At 47.1% G+C, this 18,195-nt stretch overlaps 1 pseudogene across 1 annotated transcript; it reads left to right on the top strand.

Annotated features, from left to right (window-relative positions):
• Positions 1-9,417: 9,417 nt before the first annotated feature.
• On the top strand, positions 9,418-11,958 carry LOC308044778 (olfactory receptor 6E1-like; annotated as a pseudogene). Its single transcript has 2 exons — positions 9,418-10,445; positions 11,939-11,958. The product of its transcript is annotated as an olfactory receptor 6E1-like (transcript).
• Positions 11,959-18,195: the final 6,237 nt, after the last annotated feature.

Here is an 18,195-nt window from a genome sequence, read left to right as displayed (position 1 = left end):
CTTCCCCCTTTTGCCCCTCCCTCTCCCCCCTTTCCACTCAAGACAGGCGATCGGGAGGGAAAGAAGGACAGAGAGAAGAGAGTTGGAAAAAAAAATTAAAATGTTTTACTAATGCTACTAATAAGAATAGAGAAAATAATACAAAATATACAAAACCAATCTTGAAAGTCTCAGCACCTGCAGAGCCGGCACCCAAAGTCCTGGATTGGACTCTGCAGCCAACCGGAGCTGGATTCAGTCTCTCACTAGGCCTCAGTTCGCAGGGACGACTAGCAAGGTCCTCTCCTAATGTCGGCCATAGGGAAAAAGGGAAAAAGGGACGAGATCCTCGTGATCTCCCACTTTTATATGAAGTTTTCACGTGAATGGAATGTTATACACAGTTGGTCAGTTTCTTGGTCACTTGTTTCTCGTCGCCCCTCTCACGAGATGTCCATCCATGCTTATCATAAATGATTTACATAACCCCACCCTTAGCTGGAAGTCCATCTTTGGCATTCCAGGGACTTTATCGAGGGTCTCTGGTGTTCCGGTGTCTTTGCAGCTGCTGCCCCCAGTGTCGGCTCCTGAGCCTGATCTCTTGAGCGTGCGTGGTGTCGTTTTGTGCTGCTACTCAGAAAAGTCACGCAGCTCTTTCTTCATTCGGTGGAACATTCCGCTTTCCCAGCTTGCCAACCAAGGACATCCCACTGCACCTCGTGTCCAGTCTCTGCAGAGCTGGTGTTTCTCCATTCAGCTCCTGTTATGTCAGTGCGCTGGTTCGGGGCCCACACGCCCCTGGGGGTTCTCTCTGATTGGCTGCCTAAGGTGTCACTCTGCCAGGAGCAGTGCCCATCCTTCCCTGAAGTGATGTTTCCTCTGATTGGCTGCCTGGGATTGCCCCCTTGCTCCTCCCATCAAATGATTGGTCAGAAATCCTGTCAGTCATTCATACCCCACTCTCCTTCCAGGCGTGATTGGTGGAGCCAGCATGGCCCGCCCTTCACAGCGCCCACCTTTACAACCCTTGCCACCCTCCCTGCAGCCTGAAGGCTTTATTGGTTGGATACATATCCATCACGGACCTTCTCCTGCCTCCTCAAATGTGATTGGCCATCCTGACTCCTCCACCAACTTCTGGGTGGTTGTTGCCAGGCAACGAGCTCCACTTAAAAATGGAACTGGGGGCTTTAAACAAAGGCCACAGGTAATGAAAGACACATTGGGACCCTGAACATGAGGATTTGGCCCCAAGAAGGAGGCTCTGGGCACTCAGAAGGACGGGCAGATGCTGCAGATGGCGCTTTGGGCCCTGAACACGAGGGGACCCTCTTGGTTCCCACCCGAGCTGGGTTTGGTGCCCGTGACCCCACGGAACAGACACCTGTGCTGCCCGGAGTGGCCACGGAACAGGCGGAGCCCAGAGCCACGGACTCCGTGAGCCCAACGGCTGTTGTGACATTTTGTAGATGTTTTACAGGGGTGGCCCATGGGCTGAGGAAATGGGGGGGGAGAATCAGAATAAATGTGAGAAAACTCATGTGTTGAGATAAAAGCAGTTTAATAAGTGAAATTAAATAATGAGCATAATTACAAATTGTAATGAAAAGGCAAATAGAGAGAGAAATAAAACCCAAGAAAGACAAGTGATGCAGATGAAAACAATTGCTCCCCACCCACCTCCCTCCTCAGTGGAAAAAGGTACAAAAGGGTTACAGGGGCACCTGCCATGAGAAGCTGCAAGAAACTTCCACTGTGTCCCATAGATTCAAGTCCAGCCGGCTCCAAGACAGACCTGGTCAAGGCTGAGCCAATCAGCAATGGTGGTGGCACCTCTGTGATGAAATATTTAAGAAAAGGGAAAAAAACAACAAAAAGAACAACAAATTGCAGTATTCACAAGAGGTCCAGAAGGTGCTTGAACCTGTACGACACTGCAATATCATCCCCAAGACTCATTGCCATTGTCTTTTTTTCTCTAAACCACTGTCCATGTTTGCCAGGAGAACCACCTTCTTCACCGCTACGAGGAAGAAGAATGGAAACCCATTGTGTTAACAATGTGACCCTGTTGATGGGGATGGTCAGTGGCAATGTTTGTAATGCTGTGTTTTCATTGTCTCTCTAGTATCAAATGTCGCATATGGGAGAAGACATGATGAATCCCACATATGCAACCCGAGCCTCTAATCGAGCAACTCTGGAGATGCTCTGTTCCTGGGCATTTTTGCTTTGAGATCTCTACATGCTAATTTAAGACGCTCAGTACCTGTAGAAAGCTTCCACCTTATAGATCACAAGGGTGCTTTCATAGAGGAAGTCTGAAGTTAAAAATAAATTAAAGAAAGAAACAAACCAACCAACCCCAAACACAAGCCAAACCCAAAGCTGTTCTGTTCTTTCCTGCATGGTCAGTCTCTACAGAAATCAGATGCACCACTGAGGACTGGGTTTGGTTATGATGGTATTTTTATTGTTTCTGTCATAAATGTCAAGTTCAGTGGTCAGCATTCTCTTGAGCATGTTTGTCTGTGGCCTTCGTTGGCCCATTGCTGGTTGTGATGGTAATTTCAGTCACAAGTACTGAAGGCTTCTGTCCATAAGCCGTGCACCTGGAACACCTGGCAGAGGAGTCGGCAACATTTCCAGGGGAGGCTGCAAACGCTGCCTCCTTTATAGTCCTCCTCTCCAGTGTTCTCTTTGGATTTCTTTATCTTCTTCCCTTTCTAGCATTTGCTTTTCAAGTTTGGATCACCAGAAGGCTCACTTCCATCCTTCGCCACTTTCTTTCAGGTGCACTTTCATCCTCTTCTGCACAGGAGTGTTTTCTCTTTCTGCATGGTGGTTTTCCATTTTCAGCCTCTGGGTGAATGGGTACTGTGGGGAGCATACATTGTTGTTCAAGCGGGTATTTCTTTGCCAACCAAGTGCTCTGTGTCACTTGGTGTTCAGCGCCCGCTCCAGGGGTCAAATCATGGTTCTTGGAGAAACAATAGGGATCTTAGTTTAGGATTGTTCTTGCAGCCTCTGTGTGACTTCAGTCTCATCCTGGCATCTTCTGGCAGCGCTTGATATGACATGCAGAAGACTGAACCAGGACTGGAAGCTGGAAATTAGATCATGGTCTGCCAGCCATGTCCGCCCCTTTCAGAGCAGGAACGCATCTTTATACCCTTTCAGACCCCCATTTCACCTCTTTTCACAGATAGCCAGCCCCAGAGAGCAGACAGCTGGCAATTTACACCAGTGCAAGTGTTTAGTGCCAAAGAAGGAGGAAGAAGAAAGTACGGGGCCATCTGCAGAGCAGACAGAACTCAGCTGGATGGTCATTCTCTCTTAGGACAGAAAGCAGAACCCACCAGAGAAGAACAGCAAGGACAAGACAAGTAACAGGAGAGGGAGTGTATTCTGAACACGCTTTCACACTTGTTCTTACCTGACATAGAAGAGTAAATAAGCACTCTGGCAGAGAACCATCTTGATGTCACACAGAACCACAGAGTCATCATTCATCTTGTACCACTGTCCATCGCTGGCCTGCAAATAAAGGCAATTCTATCTTCAGATGCACAACAGGGTTTTTAAAACAAAAACACAGGCAGGACGTCACTGAAGGACACAATAGACCAACACAAATCACACAGTTGACTTTTACCTTTAAGAAGCAGTAATAGTGTCCTGCCTGACAGCTGTAACCACCATGGACCAGAACAACATACAAGGAATAAAGGAGTGGTGCTCCAGCTGCTTGAGATGTGTATGTGCCAAGGTCCAAATATTCTGAGTACTGCAAAACCTAAGGAGAAATCAAGAGGATTCCAAAATAATCCTGAGAGTCTTTAGGAAGCAGCCTGAGAAAATCTTGTCACCAAACAATGTGACTGTGACTCTGTCACTCTGTGATTGTGACTGTGACTCTGTGCCTATGTGACTCTGTAACTCTGAATCTATGACTGTGACCCTGTAACTCTCTGACTCTGTGACTGTGATCCTGTAACTCAGTCACTCTGCGACTCCATGATGGTGACTCTGTGTACCTGTGACTGTGACTCTACGACTGTGACTCCTAACCTGTGACTGTGTGACGTTTGTGACTCTGTGAATGTGACTCTGTGATTATGTGACTCTGTAACTCTGTGACTGTGACTCTCTGACATCTGTGACTCTGAGTCTGTGACCGTGCCTGTGATTGTGACTCTGTGACTGTGACTCTCTGGTATTTGTGACTCTGTGACTCTGACTCTCTGATATTTGTGAGTCTGTGACTGTGATTCTGTAACCCTGTGACTCTGAGACTGTGACTCTCTGACTCTGTGACTCTGTGAGTGTGACTGTGACTCTATAACTGTGACCCTGTAAGTCTGTCACTCTATGACTCCGTAACTGTGACTCTGTGCATCTGTGACTGTTAATCTGTGACTGAGACTGTGACTCTGTGACTATGCGACGGTTACTCTGTAACTATGACTCTGTGACATCTGTGAATCTGTGACTGTGACTCTCTGACATCTGTGACACTGTGACTCTGCGTCTGTGATTCTGTGACTGTTAATCTGTGACTATGACTTTCTGACATTTGTGACTATGACTCTGTGATTCTGTGAGTGTGACTGTGACACTATGACTCTGACTCTGTGACTGTGACCCTGTAACTCTGTCACTCTGTGACTCTATGACTGTGACACTGTTTATCTGTGACTATGACCCTGACTCTGTGACTTGGTAACTCGATGACTTGGAGACTCTGTGAATGTCACTCTGTCACTCTGTGTATGTTACTCTGTGAATGTGACTGTGACTCTGTGACATCTCTGACTCTGTGACATCTGTGACTCCGTGACTGTGACTCTGTGACTCTGTGACTCTGTGACTCTGTGACTCTATGACTCTGTGACTCTGTGACTCTGTGACTCTGTGACTTGGTGACTCTGTGTTTGTGACTCTGTAACTCTGTGACATCTGTTACTCTGTGACCATGACTCTGTGACTGTGTGACTCTGTGACTATGTGACTCTGTGACCCTGCAGCTCTTATTCTGTAACTCTGTGAATGTGATTCTGTGACTCTGTTACTGTGTGACTCTGAGACTGCGATTCTATGACTCTGACTCTGTGACTCTGTACTGTGACTCTGTGACTGTTACTCTGTTACTGTGACTGTGACTGTGACTCTGACAGCTGTGACTGTGTCTGTGACTCTGTGACTGTTACTCTCTGACATTTGTGACCCTGTGACTTTGACTCTGTGACTCTGTGACTCTGTGACTGTGACTCTGTGACTCTGTGAGTGTGACTGTGGCTCTATGACTCTGACTGTGTGACTCTGTGACTGTGACTCTGACTCTGTGACTATGACCCTGTAACTCTGTCACTCTGTGACTCTATGACTGTGACACTGTTTATCTGTGACTGTGACCCTTACTCTGTGACTCTGTGACTCTGTGACTCTGTGACTCTGTGACTGTGACTCTCTGACATTTGTGACTCTGTGACTGTGACTCTGTGACTATGACCCTGTAACTCTGTTTATCTGTTTATCTGTGACTGTGACACTGTTTATCTGTGACTGTGACCCTGACTCTGTGACTCAGTGACTCTGTGAATATGACTCTGTGATTATGTGACTCTGTGACTGTGACTCTATGACTATGTGACTGCTACTCTGTGAGGGTTACCCTGTGAATCTGTGACTCTGTGACTGTGACTCTGTGGCTGTGTCTCTGTGACTGTGACTGTGGCTCAGTATTTGCAACTCTAGGACTCTGTTACTGTTTGAATGTGACTCTGGGACTATGTGACTCTGGGACTCTGAGTCTGTGACTGTGTGGTTGTGACTGTGAATCAGTGTCTGTGACTCTGTGACTATGACTGTGACTCTCTGACATCTGTGACTCTGTGACTCCGTAACTCTGTGACTCTGTGACTGTCACTGTGACTGTGTGACTGAGATTTCGTGACTCTGTGGATGTGACTGTGACTCTGTGTCTGTGATTCTATGACTATGACGCTGACTCTATGACATCTCTGACTATGTGACTATGACTCTGTGACTCTGTGACTGTGTGACCATGACTCTGTGAGTCTTTGACTCTGTGATTGTGTGACTGTGATTGTCACTCTGTGACTCTGTGACTGTTACTCTGTGACTGTGACTCTGACTCTGTGACTCTGTGATTCTGTGACTCTGAGTATGTGACTGTGTGTCTGTGACTCTGTGACTTTCTGACTCTGTGACAATGACTCTGCCTCTGACTCAGTGACTCGGTGACTCTGTGACTCTGTGACTCTGTGACTCTGTGACTCTGTGACTCTGTGACTATGATTCTGTGACTCTGAGACTGTGACTCTGTGATTTTGACCCTGTGACTTATGTGACTCTGTGACATATGTGACTCTGTGACATCTGTGACTCTGTGACCTTGACTCTGTGGCTGCAACTGTGACTCTCTGTGACTATGACTTTTATTCTGTGACATGTGTTACTCTGTGATTATGACTATGTGACTGTGACTCTGTGACAATGTGACACTCTGACTGTGATTCTGTGACTGTAACTCTGTGACTGTGACTCTGTGTCTGGGACCCTCTGAGTGTGCCTGTGACTCTGTGACTCTGTGAGTGTGACCCTGTGACTCTCTGACTTCAGAGAAAGAAAGAAAGATAGAAAGAAAACTGATAGGATGAAGGACATGGGAGAGACAAAGAGAGAAGGGAGGAGGACATGAATTGTCAGAGAAACACAAAGACAGGGAGCAGGACAGGGTGACACAGACAGAAAAATGGTGAGTGAGGCAGCACAAAGGCAAAGACAGGCAAAAGTGAGAGACAGGCAGTGGGGCACAGGTAGAGGTAAAAAAGCCTGGGCTGGGCAGCAGGACAGAGATATCACATTTTATGTCTTGGTACCCTAATTGGTCCAGGGACAGAAAATTTTACCTTGAGTGGCCCAAGGTGTCCAGGGATGGGAAATATTGACTTGTAGTGGCCTCATAGTTTCCAGGACTGGGACACTGCAGTGGCAAGAGCAGCTTCAGTAGCGACGCTGGCCGCAGCAGTGTGTCTGGATGTGACCACATCTCCTCTTTCACTGGGACCACACCATGGTGGGGTGGCTGCCTCCCTATCCTGCCAGAGGATGCAGCTCTGCAACCCCTGTCCCTTTTTTAAAGGGATGCCTGGACGGGGCCCTTTGTGACATCACCAGTGACATCACAATGCCCCACTTGGGCAGTTGCACATTTCCCTGAGATCCAGAGCCTTCAATAGGGCAGTCGATGGCTCCTTAGCACCTTTTGTGCCTCACTGTGCCTGTCCCCATGTACACACCAGGGTGGTACCAAGGCGCTGACAGTCACATCCTCCCCTACCCAGGCAGGGTGACTTCACCTCCACCAGCTTGATACAGGGAATTAACAATTAACTAATTAACACTTAAAGAGCTAACAGAGAGCTAACCCTTAACCCACATCACTATTGCCTAACCTTGCTTAGCTTTGTGTAAATTATTGTATGAGAAACAGGAGTTCGCTCACATATTGCAAAGATAAAAAATCTTGGGTGCATCCTTGGGTGAACTAGATAACAGAAACTTGAGCACAAGACAGGAGATACGCCAGTTCAAACCAACTCAGCAGTCTGAGTCCCAGCCAACTCGTCACACTGGACCAATGGTGACCGTGTACAGAGAAGAGGACCCGGGCTCACGATCACTGTGGAGCTGCAACCATGAGGAGCTGGAGACTATGGAAATGGTCTCCCGGAACTCATTGTAATAAGAACCGCCTTCTTGGGGACAGGTTATGAATATGTATAGGCATTCCTAAAACCTTCATGAATATGTAACACTTTACTGCATTTAACCAAGCTCACAGCTACTGGAAATAGACAGGTATTAGGTGAAATTATTCCCCATGTGTCCAGTGCCGCAAATACATACCTTCTTTACAATCTCAAGGGTTGTAAGGTCATTTCCGCACCTCACATGGGCCTGCTGGTGGTCTTCCTCTGCCTGCCAGGTGCATCTCCATACTGCTAGTATTTTTAAACTAATTCTCACGAAACTTTTCATAGTTAGTTAGTTAGCTAGTTAGTTTGTTTGTTTGTTGTCCACCATGGACAAGTTTCAGCAAGCTAATTAAACACTGTATCTCTATGTGAATGTTTTTATGCCATCATTTCCCAAAATACATTGCCTACCAATGATTCAAGTTGAGAAACACTTTTCAGAGGTTCTTCTCAATTTGTATTGGCACATTTTGTATCTCTGCTTCTTTCCCTCTGTCTCCTTACATCCTTGCCTATTCTTTGGAGAGACTCCTTTGCAAGGATATTTGCGACAGTGTCTTCAACTGGATCAATGAGTCTCCCCTTACAACTGTTCTGCTGAGTTCTTATAATGCAGCCAGCCTGTTGTCCTGCACATCCTCTCTGGCATGTGCAAGCAACTGAAGTAATTACTGTTTACTCAATTTTATTCAGTTTTGCAGCAGAAACTGCTACAGGGATCTCTGAAACAGTCAGATTCTTCACCCAGGATGTTAATAACTACCTTTATGCACAGGAAATAGGCACAGGCACAGCAGGATCTATCTGTCTCCAGCACTGTCTGGAACCCCACCTGGAGAAATCCCACACAAGTCAAATCAACATTTGATTTGAAGGTGACTAATTTTTGCTTATTTTGGAGGTGGATGATGTTGAAGGAGGTTGACTGAACTCAGTCACTTGGTTTCAAGTTGATCCATTGTCTCAGACCAGTTTCTCCTGTTGTCTCTGATGATGAGATGGACAAGTCCTTGGACCACCCAGGTGACTAATGACTGAAGAGTTCTGGTTGCATATCCACACAATTTCATTTCACGACCTCAAATCCACCATCTCCTCCTCTCCCCCTTCTCCCCTTGCATTTTGAATCATCCTGGTTTTGGAGCTGTCTGCTCTACTCCTTTCCACGTCTGAAAACAAATGTAAAGATGAAGGGATAAACACCAGTCTTTATTGTATATGTGGACTTTTTTTGTGCTTCTTTCTCCTAGATGTGTAGTTTGATTTAAAAAACATAATAACTCAAGAAATGGCAGATTTGAGACTTGAATAGTGAGTTTCACCTACTTCACAACAGATGCCTGTGAGAATTTGTTTTCTCAAGGCTCCCTGCATAATCAATGGAGATGGGAGAAAACTCTCAAGGCTGGGTCCTCCCAACGTATAGCTGGCATGCAAAAGAGAAGTTACAAATCTCTTCCAGTCTGCGTGAAACTGGAATTTGCCAGGAATGGGGTAAAATAGCTAACAGACTTTAAAATCCTCTGTCATGAAGGAAGAATTCTTTATGCATGTTTGAAAAAGGTAGAAAGAAGACAACAAATTTCCTGAGAACTCCAACTGAAATATGATACAGAAAAATCGGGGTATGAGAAATGCTTGAAGTACTCTACCCATGTACTATAGGAAGACTGCAAGAAAGGAAAGAAGCAGAGAAGGTTTTGTAGAGCCTTTCACCCAGACTGTGAAATTATCACACTTGCTTTTTGCCATGTTCCTGTCTCAGCATAACGAACCGAAATTCAACCTGGGACCAGAAAATGAAACTGCAGTTACTGGGTTCATCCTAGAGACTTGATCAAAGACTACAGCTTGTACTCTCCCTGGTCTTTCTACTCATATATCTGACAACAGTGGAACTCTACCATCATTTTCCTCATGTATGCAGATCACTGCCTTCAAACCCCCATCTACTTTTGCATTGGCAATCTGGCCTTCCTGGAAATCTGGTTTACATCCTCCACAAGCATCAAGTTGGTTGTGATCCTGGGTTCTGGTAGGAGAACAGTCTCACTGAGCAGCTGCTTTGCCCAATCCTATTTCTGCTTTGCCCTGGGCTGTACAGAGTTGTTCTACTTTTTGTTGTGACCTTTGACCGCTATGTTGCCATCTGCCAACCTTTGTGTTGTGCTGCCATCATGAAGCCTCAGCTCTGCATCCACCTGGTTGTTGCTCCTTGGGTCACACGCTTCACACTCTTGCCTTACCACCTGGTCATCCTCTCCCAGCTGACTTTCTGTGACTCTAATGAGATCCATTGCTTTTTCTCCCCCTTATTCAAACTGTCCTGCTCTGACACCAGCCTGCTTTGGAAAGCAGACTCTGTTTTCTTATCATTTGTCATTCTGGGTTCCTTGTGTTTAACTCTGGCATTTTACATGTGCATCCTTTTCTGTATTCTACATCTTCCAGTTGCCTCTGGTAAGCAAAAAGCTTATTCTACATGTTCTTCCCACCTCACCACCTTGACAATTGAATAAGGGAGCTGCATTGCTTTCTACCTGGGTCCTTCAGTAGATGTTTCCTTGTAGAACAGCAGAATTGTAGCGTTACTGAACACCATCTTGCACCCATTCTTAAATCCATTCATCTACAGTCTTAGAAACAAGACTATGATACTGGCCCTGAATGCAGCCGTTGCCTGTACAACAACACAGCTTTTCATGAGACATTTCTGGACAGCAATTCCAGTGATCTGCTATCATATGTTAAATAATACCAATGCATATGTATGTAACCTCCAGACAGAGATACCTCAGGAGATTTATAGAATCATAGAATCCTTTCAGTTGGAAGAGACCCTCGGGATCATCAAGTCCAACTATAACCCAACTCTAGTGCTAAACCATGTCCCTAAGAACCTCGCCTAAACACCTTTTAAACATCTTCAGGGATGGTGACTCTCCCACTGCCATAGGCAGCCTGTTCCAATGCCTGACAACCCTTCCCAGGAAGAATTTTTTCCTAATATTCAATCAGAACTTCCCCTGGTGCAACTTGAAGTCTTTTCCTCTTGTCCTTTCTCGTTGGATTGTGTTAAGTGATAAAAAGCTCCTCTGCACACACAAAGAAGGCACTAACAGTGGCAGGAGGAGTAAGTCAGTTAATATTCTGACCCGACTGCTCCCAGCACCATCACTGGGGAGCCACCAGCTCATCGCGAGCCCATCTCCAAAACCAAGAAGAGCACAGAGGCTCATTGGCAAGTGGGAACCCTAATTACAGGCTCTGAAGAATGAACATCTTGTCTCAAGGCTACCCTGGGAGAGCCATCAGCCTCATTGTCCAGGTGTGAAGCCCATCAAGAGGAGTCACTGAGAGCAGCTCTCTGGATCACCACTTAGATTAACGAGATTGTTGCCCAGGGCTGCAGGTCACATTAGGGGTGCAGGGGAAGAGCACTTTTGGATTACACAGGACTTACCATAGGAAGTTTGGGGAAGGACCCCAACCAGTGCCGTCTGTCCTGTCTTCTCATTAAACTTAATTTCTAAGTCTTTGCTATGTGAGCAGATTTCTTCTCTGCGTGAACGTGTGAGTGTAGCAACCAGAGCGAGACCAGAGGGTCAGGCAGCCTGTATGACATTGGTGCCAGCAACTGAGAGACCAGAGTCACTGGACATAAGGGTGTGTGTGCACGTGTGTGACTGGGGTTGTCTGTACCAGTATCTGGAATGGAGCTGCAGCCCCAATGGGGCGCTCGTGTGTCCTGGTGTCTGCAACTGGCAAGGCTGGTGTCCTGGGGAGGTGTCACAGTCCAGTTGGTGATGGACTCATGATGGTTCGTTTACCTTGATCTTGAAGTGCAAAATTAAGGCAACCAAAATGCCAAGGGGTTATAATTCAATCAAACAGTGTTACTTTATTATTTTGCTTGTAAAGCAGCACGTGATAGAGCAAGTGGAGAAAAAGGCAGGAAAAAGAAAAAGGGGGAAAAAGAATTGGCTACCATCAAACAAGTCTCCCTCTGGTCCCAGGTCCTGTAAGAAGAGTCCTGCCAGTCCTCTGTTGAGATCTGGGATCCTTTGGTGGGGGGAATCTCAGTGATGTCCAGTCAGGAATCATCTTTTATGCTTCTTCACCCCCCCTCACTGTCATGGATTGAGGCCAATCTCTGCCTTTGTTTTGTAATCCAGGCTTAACTGTGCAGGCCTGAAGAGTCCCCGCTTTGCTTGTCAGAACCCATCTGTGCCTGCGTCACCCTGCATTCAGGGGTCTCTTACTGGTCCACTGGGTGGCCTCAAGACCTTCTACATGTCTCTGCGCATGCTCTTCTTCATTGGCCTTTGTAACAGGGAGGAGCTGGGGGCAAGATTGGCTGATGCAGCAGGTGAAATCCACCTTCTGGACAGCAGCTATTGCCCCAGGTTGGAGAGACCTGTTTAACACAATTATTTTCCTCAGGCCTCTCTCCAAGTCCTTGTACAATTCTCTCTGTCAGGGCATCTGTTCTTGAAGTCCCTGATGTTGATGTTCACACAAATACTGTTCTTCGGACCGACTCTTACACTGTGATTCTGAATTGTGCCAGAGCAATCAGAGAGGTTCTGAGGTCCTTGGAAAGGGCAGTTGTCAAACCTGTCTTCAAGATGGACATGAACAAGAACTGTGAGAATTCCGAGCAGGTCAGCCTGTGTTCTTCCATGGGAAGGGGATGGGACAAGTCTTCATGAAGCCATGTCTAGGCACTGGGAAAACAAGAAAGGGATTACTGAACCCAAATGGGCAGGGAAAGAAAAGCATGTTGTGCACATGGAATTTTGCAAGGTGTCAGACATGGTTTCCTGTGATGTCCTTATAATGTGATCGGTTCTCTCTGGGCTAAAGAAGTGGACGCTGGGTGGGAAGTTGGCTGGATGATGAAGCCCAAATGTCACCAGTGGTACAAAGTGCCCCATAGAGCCAGTTACCAGTGGAATCCCTCACCGACCAGCACTTGGACCGACACTGTTGAATGTCTTTATTCTCCCCCTGAATGATGTGACAGAGTGAACCTTCAGCTCCTTTGTGGATGGTGCAAAGCTGGGCAGAGGTCTTGGTCAACCTCACCTGGTTCACCCTGCCCTGAGCAGGACAGTGAGACAAGATGATGTTCAAACCTGAGTTACTCTGTGATTCAAGGAATCTTTCCCCTGGAAAGGTTTTGGAAGAAGGAATAGGTGGAGGAACAAGAAAAGAAAAAAAAAAAATACAGGCAGACAAGGAGACCTAAAAGGTGCCAACATAAACAGAGCAGTTCCTGTGAAGAATGTTTCTCTACTCAAATTGTTAGCAGGAAATCTATAATCAGCTCCCCAAACTCCTTGTTTCACTCACTGGCCCCCTGGGATTTACATCCCATTTCTTTATATCAGATTCTGCACTGAAGTTTGCACCTGATTGTTACAGCTTCTTTGAAGGAATTGCTTCATGTTTCCTTAGAGAACTGGATGTAAACAGGCACTGGGGGAATTTTTAATTAGAGGAAACAAAAAAAGGAGAAAAAAAAAAAACACAAAAGAACTTAATGATGTTTATCCATTCTATGGTTAAATTAAGTAGTTTCCAGCAAGGTCCATTGCCATAATTGAAGAGTTGCCTATAGGGAGTATGAGAGCAACTGCTGAAAGACTTTACCTGCTTGAAGCTCAAAGCAGGGAGAGAGCTGAGAGGCACTGAATGAGCAATGGAAAGTGCAAATGTCCAGACAGGCTTCTGGAGAGATGAGTTCAGACATGGTGAGCTGAATAAGGACAGGTGGAAACACCTGGATGTTCAGGGGATTTAAATACACATCGTGATAGACAGAATTCTGGCAATGCAAGCACAAGGAAAGGTCAATGTTTCTTCTCCCACAGTACACACACATTCCAAAAATTTATTTTGGCAGAATAGAAATTCCACAGACATTTTATTGGAAATACTGAATTATTTCATCTGATTAAAAAAGTGTGGGTTTTTTTTGTTCTTCTTGTTGTTGTTGCTTTGGTTTGGTTTCATTTGGTTTGGTTTTCAGTTTTGAGGCGAATTCTCAGGTTTTCGGGCGGAGCTCCATGGTCTCACTATAAGCACCTAGTGCAAACCTCGAGAGGTCCCTGGGTACCTAAGGTGTTTGCCTGGAACTGGCAGGTATCAGACAAGACTGATAAAGACATGTCACTTTCATCATTTATATCTAGTGTTCAAGACTTTTGTGCTTAATTAGAAAAGTTTCAGGACTGTAGGTAAAGAGGGAGGTATGTAAAGAGCACTTAGAAGAAGCGACAGAAGACTTACGCAGTGTGTGTCACAGAATCATAGAATCGTTTCAGGTGAAAGAGACCCTCGGGATCATCGAGTCGAACCATAACCTGACTCGAGCACTAAACCATGTCCCTTAAAAACCTCATCTAAACTCCTTTTAAACTCCTGCAGGGATGGCGACTCCACCATTTCCCTGGGCAACCTGTCCCTATGCCTGACAACCCTTTCCAGGAAGAATTTTTTTCCTAATATCCAATCTTAACCTGCCCTGGTGCAACTTGAGGCCTTTTCCTCTTGTCCTATCACTTCCTACTTGGGAGAAGAGACCAACACCCTCCATGTTCCAGCCTCCTTTCAGGCAGTTGTAGACAGCAATAAGGTCTTCCCTCAGCCTTCTGTTCTCCAGGCTGAACAGCCCCAGCTCCTTCAACCACTCCTCGTCACACTTCTGATCCAGCCCCTCACCAGCTCCGTTCCCTCCTCTGCACTCTCTCTAGCATCTCAATGTCCTTCTTATGATGAGGGATCTGAAATTGAACACCAGATTCAAGGTGCAGCCACACCAGTTCCAAGTACAGTGACACAATCACTTCTCTAGTCCCACTGGCCACATTATTCCTGATACAAGCCAGAATACTATTGGTGGCCTTTTTGACCACCTGGGCACACACTGGCTCCTGTTCAGCTGCTGTCGATCAACAGCCCCATATCCTTCTCCACCAGAAAATTTTCCAGCCACTCTTTCCTGAGCCTGTAGTGCTGCCTGGGGTTGCTATGACACAAGTGCAGGACCTGGCACTTGTTCTGATTAAAAGTCAGACAACTGGCCTCAGCCCAATGATCCAGCTGGTCCAGATCCCTCTGCATGGCCTTCACACCCTCCAGCAGATCAACACTCTCACCCAACTTGGTGTCATCTGCAAACTTACTAAGAGTGCACTCGATCGCCTCATCAGATCATTGATAAAGAGATTTAACAGAACTGGCCCCAATACTGAGCCCTGGGGACACCACTCGTGACCGGCTGCCAACTGGATTTGGCTCCGTTCACCACAACTCTTTGGGCCCAGCCCTTCAGCCAATTCTCTATCCATCGCAGATACACCATCCATGCCATGAGCTGCAGCTTCTCCAGGAGATGCTGTGGGATACGGTGTCAAAGGCTTTACCGAAGTCTTAAGTACACAACATCCACAGCCGTTCCCTCATCTACTAGGGGCGTCACCTTGCCATAGAAGAAGATCAGGTTGGTCAGACGGCACCTGTCTTTCATAAACCCATGTTGACTGGGCCCAATCACATAGTTCTCTTGTCAGTGCAATGTGATGTTACTCAAGATCATCTGCTCCATGACGTTGCCCAGCACAGAAGTTAGACTGACCGTAGTTCCCCAGATCCTCCTTCTGGCCATTCCTGTAGATGGGCATCACATTTGCCAACTGCAGAAAAGCTGTAAGAACCAGGCGTAAACTTCAGTGGGGAATATGATGTAAAGAAAAGTGATGTAACTCCCAGGGGGAGTTTGCTTGGTTTGCTTTCTGAAGCAGAAAGGAGAAGCCATGGCCTCCAGGCAATGGGAAGGGGGATCCTGTCCCTCACACACAGCTCAGGGCTCTTCCTGGGACTGTGGGAAGTGGGTGTGCAAGGCCCAGGGAAGGACAACACTGGGACAACAACTTCCAACTTCCCTGTGTGGGGCTGCAAGGAGGCAATGAGGCCCCAGTGCCATGAGGACAACATGTCTTCCTATAGGCCTCAGTGGCAGAGACAACTGTCATGGCCAAGGGGACAGACACCTGTGCTCTGTTTGTCCCTTCCAACCTTATAGCGCCCTTTGCCATCTCCATCACAGGCTGTTCTACACGGTCCTACCCCTGCCCCTCTTTCCCTGCAGGCTGCAGACACCCATCTCGCTTCCCCACCTGCTCTCACACCACCATTTCTGCACCTTCACTGCTGTATCTGTACCCTCACTGGCTGTTCTTTGGAACACAAACCATGGGCTGATCCGGCTCCCCCTGGGTGACCTCTTGCCCCATAGCACTGCCCTTCCAGTGACATTTCTTCCTCCTGATATCCAGTCCTCACCCTCCAAACTGTCCTTTCTGACATTTTTTTGTTTTTCCTGCTTCTTCCTTCTACCAAGGGAAGCTCAGCCACCTCAGAAACTTCTCTTCATGTAGGGAATCCCACTGTCAGGCTTCTTGTGTTTTTTTACCTGACTGGAAAGAGGTCACCTCACCATGATCTTCTAAATCCCATGACTGCTGCTGGCCTTTCAGCTTCTCTGACAGACACGACCATGTCCCTGCTGCTGTCCTGTCATGTACTCAGGTGGAATGGACATGACAACCCGTCTCCAAGGCCTTTTCCTGTATATGGCCTGTGGACACGTTGGCAGAGATTCTTTCCCAGCCATGTCCCTGCTGCTGTCCCATCACCTCCAGAGACAGAACTGACCTCACTGTCCCCTTCACAGCCACACGCTTCTGACTGGATTATCAGTGTCTGAGACACAACTGACCTCATAACACCACACCCATCCATCCTCCTCCTTAGCACCCAGGACCTGATCAACACTGAAACATGTTCTACATCATCCTACACCTGCCCCTCTTTCTTGGAGGCTGTAGACATCCATCTCACTTCCTTGCCTTGTTCAAATATCTCAAATATACTTCCTACTAACAATGAGAGTGCAAAGCACTCCTCACTAGAACTGCTGTATTAATGTTAACAGCTTCTATATCTCCTCTTCTGCCTTTTTTTTTGTTCACTATTCTTCTACCTATTCTCTCTCCAGAAACCTCTACAAGGCAAATCACAGAATACCTCAGGTTTACAGAGTGCCCTTGTCTCACTCATCTCACTCTCCTGCTCAGGGCAGGGTGAACCAGGGGAGGTTGCTCAAGGCCTCCTCCCAGGTTTGCATCATCCTCAAAGGTGCTGAAAGTGGCAAGCCTGTAATTCTCCCAGTTCCTGTCTGTCCTCTTCTTGAAGATGGGTTTGAGGTCTCTGTTTCCTAAGGACTGCAGAACCATTCTGGTTTCTATGGCACTTTTGAGAGCACAATCTGGAATCACGGACAAGGGTGATGTAGCAGACTGGAGCACTTACAATGAGCCTGTCCCAAGGCAGCTGAGATGAATCTCACTGATCCAGTGAGGTTTATTCCTGGTGTCACACACAGAAATATCAGGGTTCCGTTAGGTGTCCACATCTGAGCTGTCCTCATGGACTCCTTATGCACTCAGGGCTGTTCAGAAACAGTAAGTCCCTGTTACTCACAGAGGCAGGAGTCACAGTGTCCCTCTGGCCTCCTGTTGCCACTCCCAAAGGACAGGAGACACCTCAGCTCTGTGGTGTGTCACTCTGCTCTGCACTCATCTGAGATCACAGAATCACAGAATATTAGGGATTGGAAGGGCCCTGGAAAGCTCATCCAGTGCAATCCCCCCGCTGGAGCAGGAACACCCAGATGAGGTTACACAGGAAGGTGTCCAGGCGGGTTGGAATGTCTGCAGAGAAGGAGACTCCACAACCTCCCGGGGCAGCCTGTTCCAGTGTGCTGTTACCCTCACTGAGAAGAAGTTTCTTCTCAAATTTAAGTGGAACCTCCTGTGTTCCAGTTTGAACCCATTACCCCTTGTCCTATCACTGGTTGTCACCGAGAAGACACTCACCCTTTATATATTTGTCAACATCAATAAGGTCACCCCTCAGTCTCCTCTTCTCCAAACTAAAGAGCCCCAGCTCCCTCAGCCTTTCCTCACACGGGAGATGCTCCACTCCCTTCATCATCTTCGTGGCTGCGCTGGACTCTGTCCAGCAGTTCCCTGTCCTGCTGGAACTGAGAGGCCACAACTGGACACAATATTCCAGGTGTGGTCTCCCCAGGGCAGAGCAGAGGGGCAGGAGAACCTCTCTGACCTAATGACCACCCCCTTCTAACCCACCCCAGGTACCATTGGCTTCCTGGCCACAAGGGCTCAGTGCTGGCTCATGGTCATTCTGCTGTCCCCAGGACCCCCAGGTCCCTTTCCCCTACACTGCTCTCTAATAGGTCATTCCCCAACTTATACTGGAAAATGGCGTTGTACCTACTCAGATGCAAGACTCTACATTTGCCCTTGTTATATTTCTTTAATTTTTTCCCTGCCCAGCTCTCCAG

The sequence above is a fragment of the Nesoenas mayeri genome (genome assembly GCF_963082525.1).
Source record: "Nesoenas mayeri genome assembly, chromosome: 11".
Lineage (NCBI taxonomy): Eukaryota > Metazoa > Chordata > Aves > Columbiformes > Columbidae > Nesoenas > Nesoenas mayeri.
This window is presented reverse-complemented; position numbering and strand designations above follow the sequence as displayed.